This window comes from Symphodus melops (genome assembly GCF_947650265.1).
Source record: "Symphodus melops genome assembly, chromosome: 2".
Lineage (NCBI taxonomy): Eukaryota > Metazoa > Chordata > Actinopteri > Labriformes > Labridae > Symphodus > Symphodus melops.
In genome coordinates this window covers 19,737,438-19,750,112 of record NC_136692.1, presented here as the reverse complement: position 1 = coordinate 19,750,112, position 12,675 = coordinate 19,737,438, and positions in this window count along the sequence as shown.

Genomic DNA, 12,675 nt, shown 5'->3' with positions numbered 1-12,675 from the left:
AACAGGATCCTCGTGACATGCATTAATGGAGAGGTCTCAGTGTGAGGAAGCTGCCCACAGCTGCTTTAAGACAGTTAGCAAAGCAGCACTCATACAAGTTTTTCTATATGTTTGCAGTTTGGCAGATAAAAATATTCTCAAGCGTTTCTACTGCACACCATTGATGCATAAACATATATCAATATCCACTTATCCTGGCTAACAAATTCCTATATTTAAAAAAAAAAAATAATTCAGTCTGTGACAACTAAAAAGCGATTTCAGAAGAAGCAATTAGAAGTGGTACTGCAACATGAAACTTGCAAATTCCGAAGAGGAAATACTGTTACATAACTTTAGACATTTCTTGGACTTTTAAGATTCATTATTGTAGTCCTGCAACAATTTGAATGACTAGTGTTGGCTTCTTTTATGCAACAGGTCTTCTCACGTCATTGGTGCAGCTGTGAGAAGGCCACTGTTAATTCATTTTCGGTTTCCAAATTTGATCTGCATTTTCTGTTGATTGATCACACACTGGTAGGATCTAGCAGAATGACGTGTGGCTCTCTCCTGTTGAATAGTTAAAGCATACTTTACTTGTCATATTTTGCGTCTATGCTTTAGTCTTAACATCTGGTAAAGATTAATTGTCAGCCTTATGTTTACCTAGAAGTCACCTTCCAAAATGTGCCATGCACAATGTCTTAGCAAGCGGTTAATCAAATATTCCATTAGAAACTACAGTTTGAGTTTACAATGAAGGCACTCACACTGAGGCCCCCCCCCCATGGGACGTCAGTGTGAGCTCTGTTTCAAAAACCACAATCGACATGCCTGTCAGGCCACTGGCAAAGCAACTATGATTTTAACTGTTCTTAACTCTGCCTTCTGAAAAAGGGGAAACCTAGCTGTTATTACACATAATTCTACTGATTGTGAAGTGAGACAAAGAGGATGGGACTGCATGAATCATTGCAAAATCAACTCTCAAAGTCTGACATATTCTTTTCCACTCACCATATTTAAATACTTCTACTCGTGTTCCTTTTAGTTCATGCGCTATGAGATTTATTGAACTATAAACAGCTGTGGAAGAGTCATCATCTCTCAATCCCCAGCTTATGCAACCACATGTCAAAGTGACTTTGGGGAAGACACTGAACCCCAATGTTCTCACACTTCTGTATTAGGAGTGCGTAAATGTGTATGAATTAAGCACCACTATAGTGTACACACTCAAGCTCCATTTTCCATGAACTCCATACAATTTTCTTGACTATACATACATATATCTCTCATTTCTGTAAACAAGCCAACTTATTGGATTTCTGTCTTTCAATTGATTCAATAACAGTTATTCCTTAAGATTCTGTGATTAGAGCAGCATTCGAGCCACAGTCTCTTCCACATAGATGAGGCAGCTGGGGCTTAGTCGATATAGTTGTTCTCTCTCAATTGGAAGGTCATGGGTTCGATCCTTAGGTCCTGCAGCAACATGTCCAATGTGTCTTTGGACAAGACACTCAACCCTGAATTGCTCTCGCTGCTTTGTTGGCAGGGTGTGAATGCTTTTGAATGGGATATGTTACTTCTGATGGTCACTCTGCATAAAAGCCTTTGCCATCAGTGTCTGAATGGATGTGACATTTGAGTATTCTCTCTCCTCTACTATGGAATAACAGCAAACTTTATAATCCAGTGATAAACCAATCAGAATCAAGTATTGAAATAGGGCTGTGTAATAAGCATTGATGACAAGCTCTGTTGAGGTTGCGAGTTTAAATAAAGAGTGTGATGTTTCTGGGATGTATCATGAGTCTATCTCAACCACAGGACCAAAAAATGGTAAGATGTTCACCAAATACTGTATACCTCTTAAAAATTGCCAGTTTGCTGTGGCTGAATATAACTACAGTATGAATAAAGGCAGAGTAGCAGCATCCATTAGTTCAAAAGTACAAAAGTACAAAAGTAAATGCACTGGTGTCATTTTTCCATTTTCTCATGAAAACCAGGGCAGCAATGTTTCTATTTTGGATCACTAGCATCTAGGAATCAAGGATAGATGAATGAAAAAAGTAACAATAAAGTAAAAATAAAGCTTATTTTGACCTCACACCTGTCCCATTTTATTGGACATAACATTTCAATAACACCTAGAACATTTTTTTAAAATGATGGTTAATTTTCATCTCTTTCAACTGTCTGAGGGAACAAAGCACTCATCAGTTGATCAATAGATAATCTCTTGGCTCGCCCCCTAACTGTTTGTTCAACTATGAATAGACGAACGATCAACAGATAATCTCTGTTCGTCTGAAAAGTGACACATTCTCCAATATCATGTCTCTTCTTGAAATGATTTTACTGCCTCTTTTTTGTTTTATGTATTCTTACTTGGCTGTTGTTTTGTTCATTAGTGTAATGTAAGGTTGGTCCAATATTGTCACATCTGTGTAGTCTGAAGTTATGTTTATTTGCTATTTTGCATTATTGTTCCTGTTCCTGTTTTATTTTGGTACTTACCCTTGTCTCTGTCTTTCAGATCCTGCTCCTCGGGCCTTTTTCAAACCAACCCCTACACACTCCCCCTCCGTGACGGAGTGCACTCCGTCAGAAGTCACACTCGCAGCTGAATGAAGTCCCCTCCATCCAGGTGGAGGGTAGAAATACAGCAGCAGGCTTTGGGACAAACTTCACTCTCTCAGGTGGAAACAGGAAGTGTGCATCCTGGGGGAACGGCTTATTATTAATGTACGTAATACATTCTGTAAAAGTCTTTATGTAGATTATTTTTCTCTAGTAAATTTACATTAGTGTAGACTTATAGCAAAACGATCAGATGGAGCCCACATTCTTTATTGTAATTTATAATTTAATGTTTAGTTAATTTTTTTGTAATATCAAAGAACAGGTTGTCTTAAATGAAAGCAGACAAGGAGAGTATAAATGAACATCACAGCTGCAAGACGTTTATTTTTTTGTAGCCGAAATTAAGTTTTACAAAGAAATCGAAAGTAAAACAATGATAAATAAATAACAGTGAGAAGTTGTCTGCAACATAATTTAATATTCTCTAGTTTTTGCAACAGTCCCTTTAAATATGAAACACAATGAAATAAACAGGTGAACAGAAGGAAGAAAAGAAGAGGAGGCTTTTATTTGATCCTTTAAAACAATAAACAGGTGAAGTTGTTCATGTCTGTATGATGATATTAAATGTCCATCTTAGTTGGAGCAGTGTTTTGGTTTGTACAAACACTTACACACGGAACTTACTTTTGTATAGGTCACTCCTTGTCCGGTAGTCACCGAGTGATCATCGAGTGGGCATCGGTGCAGACTCGCTGGCGGAGGGTTTTATGGCCCACTACCACTCCCCGCTAAGTGGTTTGAGATGGACTTAATATGGCGGACCCTCCGCGTGGACGCGCAAACGGAGGGGTAGTGGGTAGGGCTAGGGTGTAGTGGACGGTTTGAAAAAGACCCCTCGTGTTCCTGCCTTGTGTGTCAACTCCGCCCTAATTACCCGCACCTCTGTCTCATCATTCCCTGATTGTCTGTCTTTATATCCCTGGTGTTTCTTCCCTCATGTTGCCAGTTCGTAGTGTGTTATCGTGACCCTCGTTCCAGCGTTTCTTGTTCCTGAGTAGTGTATAGTGTTTTTTGACCTTCTGCCTGTTTCTCGTTTTTGATTCCCTGCCTGCCCCTTATCGGATTTGTTTGCTTGTTTGGATTGACCTTGTGTACCGACCTGGACAGGAATAAATTAACCCTTTTTTGGAAACTGCATTTGGAGTCTGCATTTTGAGTCCCTGTGGTTCCTGGCATTGACAGAACGAACTGGCCAGAGAATGGACTCAGCAGGCTCGGATTCAGTTCGTGCTGCGTTCCACGAGCAGGAGGAGCACATTAAACGCCATGAGAATCAGCTGCACACGGTGTGCGGAGGAATTAAGGAGCTCACGGATCGTCATGAGAGCTTTCAGTCTGCCATTCCCAATTCCAACACCTTATGACTCTTTTGGACACAATGATTCCCCCTGACTCGCCGCCTGCATTATCACCTGCTGCTCCACCTGTAGCTCCCCTGTCCTCGTCTGGCTACACTCCCCACCTGGCTAAACCGGAGCGCTTCTCCGGTGACTCGGAGAACTGCCGCTCGTTTTTAGTGCAATGTGGCTTGCATTTCGAATTACAAGCAGCCTCTTTTCCCACAGAGCGAGCGAAGGTGGCGTTTATAATCACTCATCTGACCGGGAGAGCAGAGGCTTGGGCTACGGCAGAGTGGTCTCGTAATTCTCCGGTGTGTCAGACTTCTGCCCTGTTCACTGAGGCTCTTTCCCGGATTTTTGATCTATCAAACCACGGTCGGGAGGCCGCCCAGAATCTTGTGACCCTGCAACAAGGCAAACAGACTTTGATGGATTATGCGATTAAGTTTCGGACGCTAGCAGCTGACAGCGGCTGGAACACCACCGCGTTAATGGACGCTTTTCGCAATGGACTCTCTGACACCCTCAAGGATCAGTTGGCCCCACTAACTCTTCCTTCAGACCTTGATTCCCTGATTTCCCTGGCCTCTCGGATTGACGCACGTCTGAGAGAGAGAGAGAAAGAAAGAGGAGGCTCTCTGCTTTACGTTCTTCCAACCAGCAGTGGCTGCCGCCCCGCAACTCCTCAAGTCATCAGAACGACTTCCCGGAACAGCTCCGTCCCCCTTCAGCACCCTGGGTTGGCTCAGAGGAACCCATGCAGGTGGGTCGAGCCAGATTAACTCCTGAGGAGCGTCAGCGCCGTATGAGGGAGGGACGGTGCATGTACTGTGGACAATTGGGACACTTTGTAAACAAGTGCTCGCCAAAAGAACGGGCTCACCAGTGAAGGAGAGGACACTGGTGAGCCGCACCTCTGCAAAAGACTATTCCTCTCGACGTCTCACTCCGGTGGAGATTTCTGTGGTCTCCCAGTGGAATTCCCTGCAGGCTTTGATCGATTCCGGATCAGATGAAAGTTTCATGGATTGGAGACTAGCTGATCGGCTGGGAGTTTGAAAAGTGCCGCTTCTCAAACCTCTGGAAGCCAGTGCTTTGGATGGCAGACTTCTATGCAGAGTGACTCATCGTTCGACACCAGTTCAGCTCAGAGCTACAGGTAATCACACAGAGACCATTAGTTTTTTCCTGTATGACTCTCCGTTTCACCCTCTCATCCTGGGTCTACCCTGGCTCATTCTGCACAATCCCCACATGAACTGGGCCACTGGGGAGATATTGTCTTGGAGTGACAAGTGTGTTTTAACCTGTTGCTCTTCTGGTTTCACTCCCGAGCCCCTCATGGACCTGCAGAGGGTGGCTTCGCCTACACTACCATCCAATTCATCCCCTGGTTCATCGGCTTCTGACTTTCCTGACCTCTCCACGATTCCCTCCTGTTACCTGGATTTAAAGGAGGTCTTCAACAAATCCAAAGCTACCTCGTTACCACCTCATCGACCTCATGACTGTGTCATCGACTTTCTACCTGGAGCAGCCCCACCGAGAGGACGCCTTTACTCTCTGTCTCCACCAGAACGCCAGGCCATGCAGAGGTATATTGATGATTCTCTGGCAGCAGGGATTATTCGGCCCTCCTCATCTCCTGCTGGAGCAGGTTTTTTCTTTGTAGACAAGAAGGACAAGACCCTTCGACCCTGTATTGATTACCGCGGACTAAATGACATCACCATTAAGAACAGGTACCCCCTTCCTCTAATTTCTTCAGCATTCGAACTGTTAAAAGGTGCCAAAGTCTTTTCAAAACTTGACTTAAGAAATGCTTACCATTTGGTGAGGATAAGGGAGGGGGATGAATGGAAGACTGCTTTTAATACCCCAAGTGGTCACTATGAGTACTTGGTAATGCCTTTCGGACTAACTAATGCACCTGCTGTGTTCCAGGCTCTAGTGAACAAGGTTCTTCGGGATATGTTGAACATTTTTGTGTTTGTATGTCTTGACGATATTTTGATTTTCTCTCCTGATGAGAAGACGCACATCCAACATGTTCGTCAGGTTCTGAAGCGGCTGCTTCAGAACCACCTGTTCGTCAAAGCAGAAAAATGTGAGTTTCACGTCACCACCGTGTCCTTTCTAGGATTTGTGGTTTCTCCTGCGGGCATTCAAATGGACCCGTCTAAGGTCAGTGCTGTTGCTGATTGGCCCACACCCAACAGCCGTAAGTCAGTTCAGAGGTTTCTAGGCTTTGCTAATTTCTATAGGAGATTCATTAGAAATTTTAGTCAGACAGCTGCACCTCTGCATAAGTTAACCTCTTCTAATGTCAAGTTCCAGTGGAACTCCCAAGCTGACTGTGCTTTTTCCAAGCTGAAGAAAAGTTTTTCTTCGGCCCCTATTCTGATCCTGCCTGACCCTATGCTTCAGTTTGTAGTTGAGGTGGATGCGTCAGATGTGGGCGTGGGAGCTGTTCTCTCTCAACGCTCTCCTGTTGATGGCAAGCTCCATCCCTGTGCCTTCCTCTCCAGGAAACTCTCTGCAGCTGAGACAAACTACGATATTGGTAATCGCGAATTGCTAGCTGTGAAAGTCGCGCTGGAGGAGTGGAGACACTGGCTGGAGGGGGCAGAACAACCGTTTTTAGTCTGGACGGATCACAAGAATCTGGAGTACATCAAGACCGCCAAACGTCTCAACTCCAGGCAAGCCAGGTGGGCTCTCTTTTTTACCCGCTTTAATTTTGTTTTGTCCTACCGTCCTGGTTCTAAAAACATTAAACCAGATGCCCTTTCTAGGCAGTTTGACTCTGACTCTGTCCTTAAGACACCCACCTCTATTCTTCAGGCCTTTCGCCATTCCAGTGCGCCTATGGGTACCAACCCCCTCTGTTCCCTGCATTGGAGGTGGAGGCTAATGTCCCTTCGGCCCATGCCCTCATTCGCCGCTGTCGGAAGATCTGGATGGGGGCCAGACAGATGCTACTCCGTTCATCTGCCCGCTACAAGACAGCTGCTGACCGCAAAAGAACCCCTGCGCCGACCTACTCACCTGGACAGAAGGTATGGCTCTCCACACGAGACTTATCCCTTCCAGTGGAGTCCCGGAAGTTGGCTCCACGTTTCGTCGGCCCGTTTCCAGTGTCCAAGGTGATCAACCCTGTGGCTGTCCGACTTCAACTCCCTCGCACTATGAGGGTCCATCCCACGTTCCATGTCTCCCGGATTAAACCAGTTAAGGAGAGTAGGTTGGTCCCGGCCTCTAAACCTCCACCCCCTCCCCGGTTTATCGATGGCTGCCCTGTCTACAATGTAAATAGACTGTTGGGAGGGATATGGTCCTGAAGAAAGATCCTGGATCTCGGCCAGTAATATTTGTGACCCCTCCCTTATCCAGGACTATTATCGTCTTCATCCGGACCAGCCTGGGCCGTCCCTAGAGGGGGGGGTACTGTCACATCTGTGTAGTCTGAAGTTATGTTTATTTGCTATTTTGCATTATTGTTCCTGTTCCTGTTTTATTTTGGTACTTACCCTTGTCTCTGTCTTTCAGATCCTGCTCCTCGTGTTCCTGCCTTGTGTGTCAACTCCGCCCTAATTACCCGCACCTGTGTCTCGTCCTTCTCTGATTGTCTGTCTTTATATCCCTGGTGTTTCTTCCCTCATGTTGCCAGTTCGTAGTGTGTTATCGTGACCCTCGTTCCAGCGTTTCTTGTTCCTGAGTAGTGTATAGTGTTTTTTGACCTTCTGCCTGTTTCTCGTTTTTGATTCCCTGCCTGCCCCTTATCGGCTTTGTTTGCTTGTTTGGATTGACCTTGTGTACCGACCTGGACAGGAATAAATTAACCCTTTTTTGGAAACTGTATTTGGAGTCTGCATTTTTGAGTCCCTGTGGTTCCTGGCATTGACAAATATAGTCAAAAGAGCCTCAGTCAACTACCGATCTCAAAGTCAAACGCAACATATGACACAAGGATCATTCTATTCCAGCATTATTGAGGTGCTCAATGTCTAATTTTAAAGTGATTTGTCAAAAAAATTCTCAAAATAATGCATGACTCGATAGAAATATGCAGTTAATGCAATTCTGAAAAAAAAGAAAAGAAAAATAATTTAATTTAATTTCACTATCACAGTCTTGTGCAGTTGGCTGGTAGAAACGGCAGATATCTCCTTTCATCTCAGGCTCTCATTGGCTATTATAGAATAGGAACAGTGAATAGAAGGCTCTAATTGGTTAAATGAGATATCTGGTCACAGAAATAAATCATTACAGTAAATACAGATTTTTCAAATACTGCACTTTTTTTTAATTAAATCTTTTACTGGGTTTCCATCTTTTTGTTGAACAGTATGATCAGGAGAGAACAGTTAAAGTCATAGTTGCTTTGTCAGTGGTCTGACAGGTGTGTCGATTGTGGTTGTTGAAATAGCGCTCAAACTGGCGTCCCATGGGGGGCTCTAAGTGTGATTTCCTTCATTGTAAATGGGCATGTGTAAAACTGTTATATGGTCACCATATTGCAGAGTTAATGAATGAGAACGGTGGATGGAATGATGGATTGATGGAAAAAAGGATGGATTAAGTCCTATAGAATAAATTGTTCTTCAGTTTCGAAGATAAATAAGCTTAGTTTACTGATCTGCTTTATCTCGTATGTTGCACATGAGAATATGGATCAATAAGCACAAAAACAAAATAACAGTCAATGTTATATAGGCAAAATCTGAGGATTCAGGCTTGGGTATTTAAATCCTTAGTAAGGGTCACCCTTGGTGTAATGTAGTATTTTAAATGTTTCTTAATTTAATTTCATGCTCTGCTAGTTATAGTGAATTTTATATGGAAGCACTTAGTTATGTAAATTGCTGCTTATTTTTACCCTCTTAATTCTGTTTTTCAAACCCAATGAAATGCAGTTTTAAGAAAGGACAACCCAGTTAAGAAAAACAACTGTACTTGTGTTTGACTTCATGTTTTAACTGTGATTCTGCATCACTTGTAATAGCTTGGTGACTAATGCTAACCAGTAAACAGGAGAAACAGAAGCAAAATACAACTTGACCCAAGGCATGGTGGGGGAACAGGGAAGTGATAGACCCGGACAGAAGCCTCCACACTGCGGCCCACTCAGCACAAGCTCAGCTGCCTGGGCCAATTGGGATTTGACTCAGTTCAGCAATCACAGGAACATAGCAAGGGCAGCTGTTTCCCTGTAGTGTAAGTGAGATCTGCTATTATTCAGAAGAAGCAGAGTTCCTGGCTCCTGTCCAGTTTTGTCATCTCGTACTCACTTAGAGCAAAAACTGGCATAAATGAATGAAGTCTTAAACGGCAGCAGAGTTCACTGCCTCCTAAGGTGGGGATAAGCTTGGGGATAAGGCCTTGTTAATATTGAAGAGTAAAGTAACTATTTAAAAAGTGTGAACATTCAAAGGCCAGTACTCCCCTCCCAACACAAGAGTCCCCTCGTAATCACAGTAGGATGACAACAAACCATAAAACTAATTTCATTTGAATTCTTCCTTATCGTATTGCTTTAGACCAAGCTCTTTTATTTCTGGTTTTCATATAAACTTTGCTTTTAATTTGAAAGAACACAAAACACGACTTCCACTGTATTGTAAAGTTAGAAAGTCAATAAAAACAGCCAAAAGAACACATTTTGCTATGTGGTATGAAACCTAAATACATTAGTTTAAGTGATTAACCATCTTTCAGAAGGTTTGCTGTATCTATTTGTTTTCTCTAAGCCCGAACTCAACCAGTAATGAGAGACATGGATTCAAGCTAAACTTTAATGTAATGTAACTTTACTGTAATTCAGCAGTAAACTCGTCACCTGGCCCTATAAATCTGACTTAACCAATGGGTTTTCAGCAGTGACTCTCAGTCAGTGTCATGGCGAAGTTTTAGTGTGAGGGTGGGTGACGGGACTGTGGCCCCTTTATTAACAGATCACATCCCTATAAAAAGTTAGGACATTTATGGCAATGCAACTAATATTAAGTTTTGATTTGTTGTTTTTAATAGGTGTGGCATGGTTAGTCAGATTTGTCCATATACAATTAAGGTGTATTTAAAACCTCAGTATGAAGAAATTATAGCTTAAATTTCACAGCATGGTTTAAATGTTAGTGCATAAAGGAAATGTGTCCCGTGTGATGGCTTAAGCTGAGGGATACTGTTGGGTTAACTGAGTCATCATCTAAATTCGGTTGAAAAACATAACTAATTATATTTCTGCAATGCTAGGATATAACAAATTCAACAAACAAACCTAAAAGTGTCTTGAGAAGAACCAGGTTTGGATGATGTAAGCTTGTGTCAAATCAGTTAGAGGCTTCAATGACATCAGAAGCTTTCAGATGATCTCCTGGCTCTGAGAAATCTCAGAAGGAAATGAGAGACAGTGATGAAAAAAAAAGAAAAAGTTTAGCCCGGCAACAACGTTAGGATGATGGAAAAGCTAATTGAAAGTCTTCACAGTGGCGCTATAAGCAATGTCAATAGATTTTCTTCTCAGATATCATGGCTGCATCATGACTCAGGCAATCAGTGAAGAAGGCTTGGATAACCTTTCCTTTTGGAAGGAGAAAAACTGTGATATTTAGAAATTAGTCTTGTGCAAATTCTTGCAAAGAGTTACATAAAAGGATTTTAAATACTGTCATGTCTATGTTTTTTAAATATAAAATTACATCATTTGGGTTTTCAGCAAAAATATCTCTCTTTATGTAACGGGTGTGGAGTGAACCCAATTGCAGCACAAATGAACCAGTGTTTTCGTTTTTAAACAGTCTTTATTTAGCAGGTTCACGTATGTAGACAACAGACCAGAAGAAGTGAGCTGGAGAGGCAAAGCTAATCTGTAGAGTCTTTCTGGTTGAGCAGGAACAGCCCAAATGTCAACCAGCCACAGGCAGACAAGGAACAGGAAACAGGCAGGCAATACTCGTGGTCATAAACCACTAGCAGGTTTACTGGGGTTGAGACAAGAGACGATGGTCAGAGGCAGGTCGGGTCGGGTCGATAACAGGTAGGCAATCCGGGAATAAGTGCTGGAGAGTCGGGCATGGGAGCTAAGACAATCTGGCAAAGAATGAGTGAAGTGAAGCTGCAAATATACTGGCTTGATTGGAGATGATGAGCAGGTGAGAGCAGTTTGACTATTGAGGCGTGTGGCTGAGCAGCAGGTGAGAGCTGTTAGACTGATGAGGTGTGTGACTGAGCAGCAGAGCAGGGGAGGAGCAGAGCAGACTGTGACACTTTAAGCTTGTTGATGAAGACATTCTATCATCTGTCTGATTCAAACTCAAACAAGGTTTTTTTCTGGAAGGACTATTTAATCCTTCTTGCTTTAATGCTTAATGTGAACACCCTTGAATCTTAGCTGATTGTAATCCATCTTGAAGCCAAACAGTGAGTGATATCAGAATTTTCAATATATTATCACAAAGCCACGTCCCTCGACCAGCTGAGTTGAAAGACTGTCAGGAAAGAGGGAGGCAACATTCAATGAATAACCATACATTTATTTATAAAGCACATTTATAAACAGCAACAGCTGCCCAAAGTAATGTACATAAAACAAGAGAGCAATACAGAATAGAAAAGATAAACAAAAACCACGAGACAAAAATCACACAAACATGATTGACATTGATACATACATGCACACACAGAACACAAACAATATAATTCAGACAATAATATTATAAGATACTCAATAGAAGTACATCATTGCACAAGCAACCTAACTATGACTCAAAAGCCAACATGTTAAAGTGTGTTTTGAGATCGGACTTGAAATAATCCACAGAGTGAGTAGACCTGACTGAGGGAGGAATGCTGTTCAACAAGTGAGGGGCCTTGACAGGCTCAGTCACCTCGAAGTTTATGTATGTATGTATGTATGTATGGATGGATGGATGGATAGGACATCAAACACACAATCAAGGTTCAAGGTTCAAGGTTCTTTATTTGTCAAATATGCCACAAGGTAAACATACAGCACAGATGAAATTGCATTCCCCCCCCCCCAGTGCAAACCTGCAGTGCATAAAAGAGCACTAAAGAAAAAACTAGCAATACTGTACAACAAATAACTTAAATAAAGACATTTGGACAACAAATAACGAACAACAGACAATCGACAGACAAGGCACTTGTGAGTGTTTCGCTTTGAGGTAGAATGTGATAAATTACTATGAGGTAGATAAATTACAGTATTAACAATATAAACAGAGTGCAGATTAAAATACGAAGTTAAAGTGAGGTAGTGTGCAATAGTGCAAATAGCAAATTACTATGAGGTAGATAAATTACAGTATTAACAATATAAACAGAGTGCAGATTAAAAATGTTTGTAACAAAGCAATATATATATACACACACACACACAGGACGCCTCAGGACCCATCACCAACTCCTCCTAAGAAATCTTGACCAAAATGTGTGTTTCAACCAATACGATTTATTTAATGTACAGTTTGCCCTTAGTTGGCAGAAAGGACATAATGACGTGGTGTGAATTAAAAATGTTCCATGATAAAAATAAAACCCATGATGACGTATAGCCTGCTATACTGTAATTGAAGTTAAACCTTATTGTAATAATGTAACCTAATGATTTGCTCATCATCCTTGATAAGTAACTTTTTTAAGCATAATTCTGAGTATTTTGAAATAAAATACATGT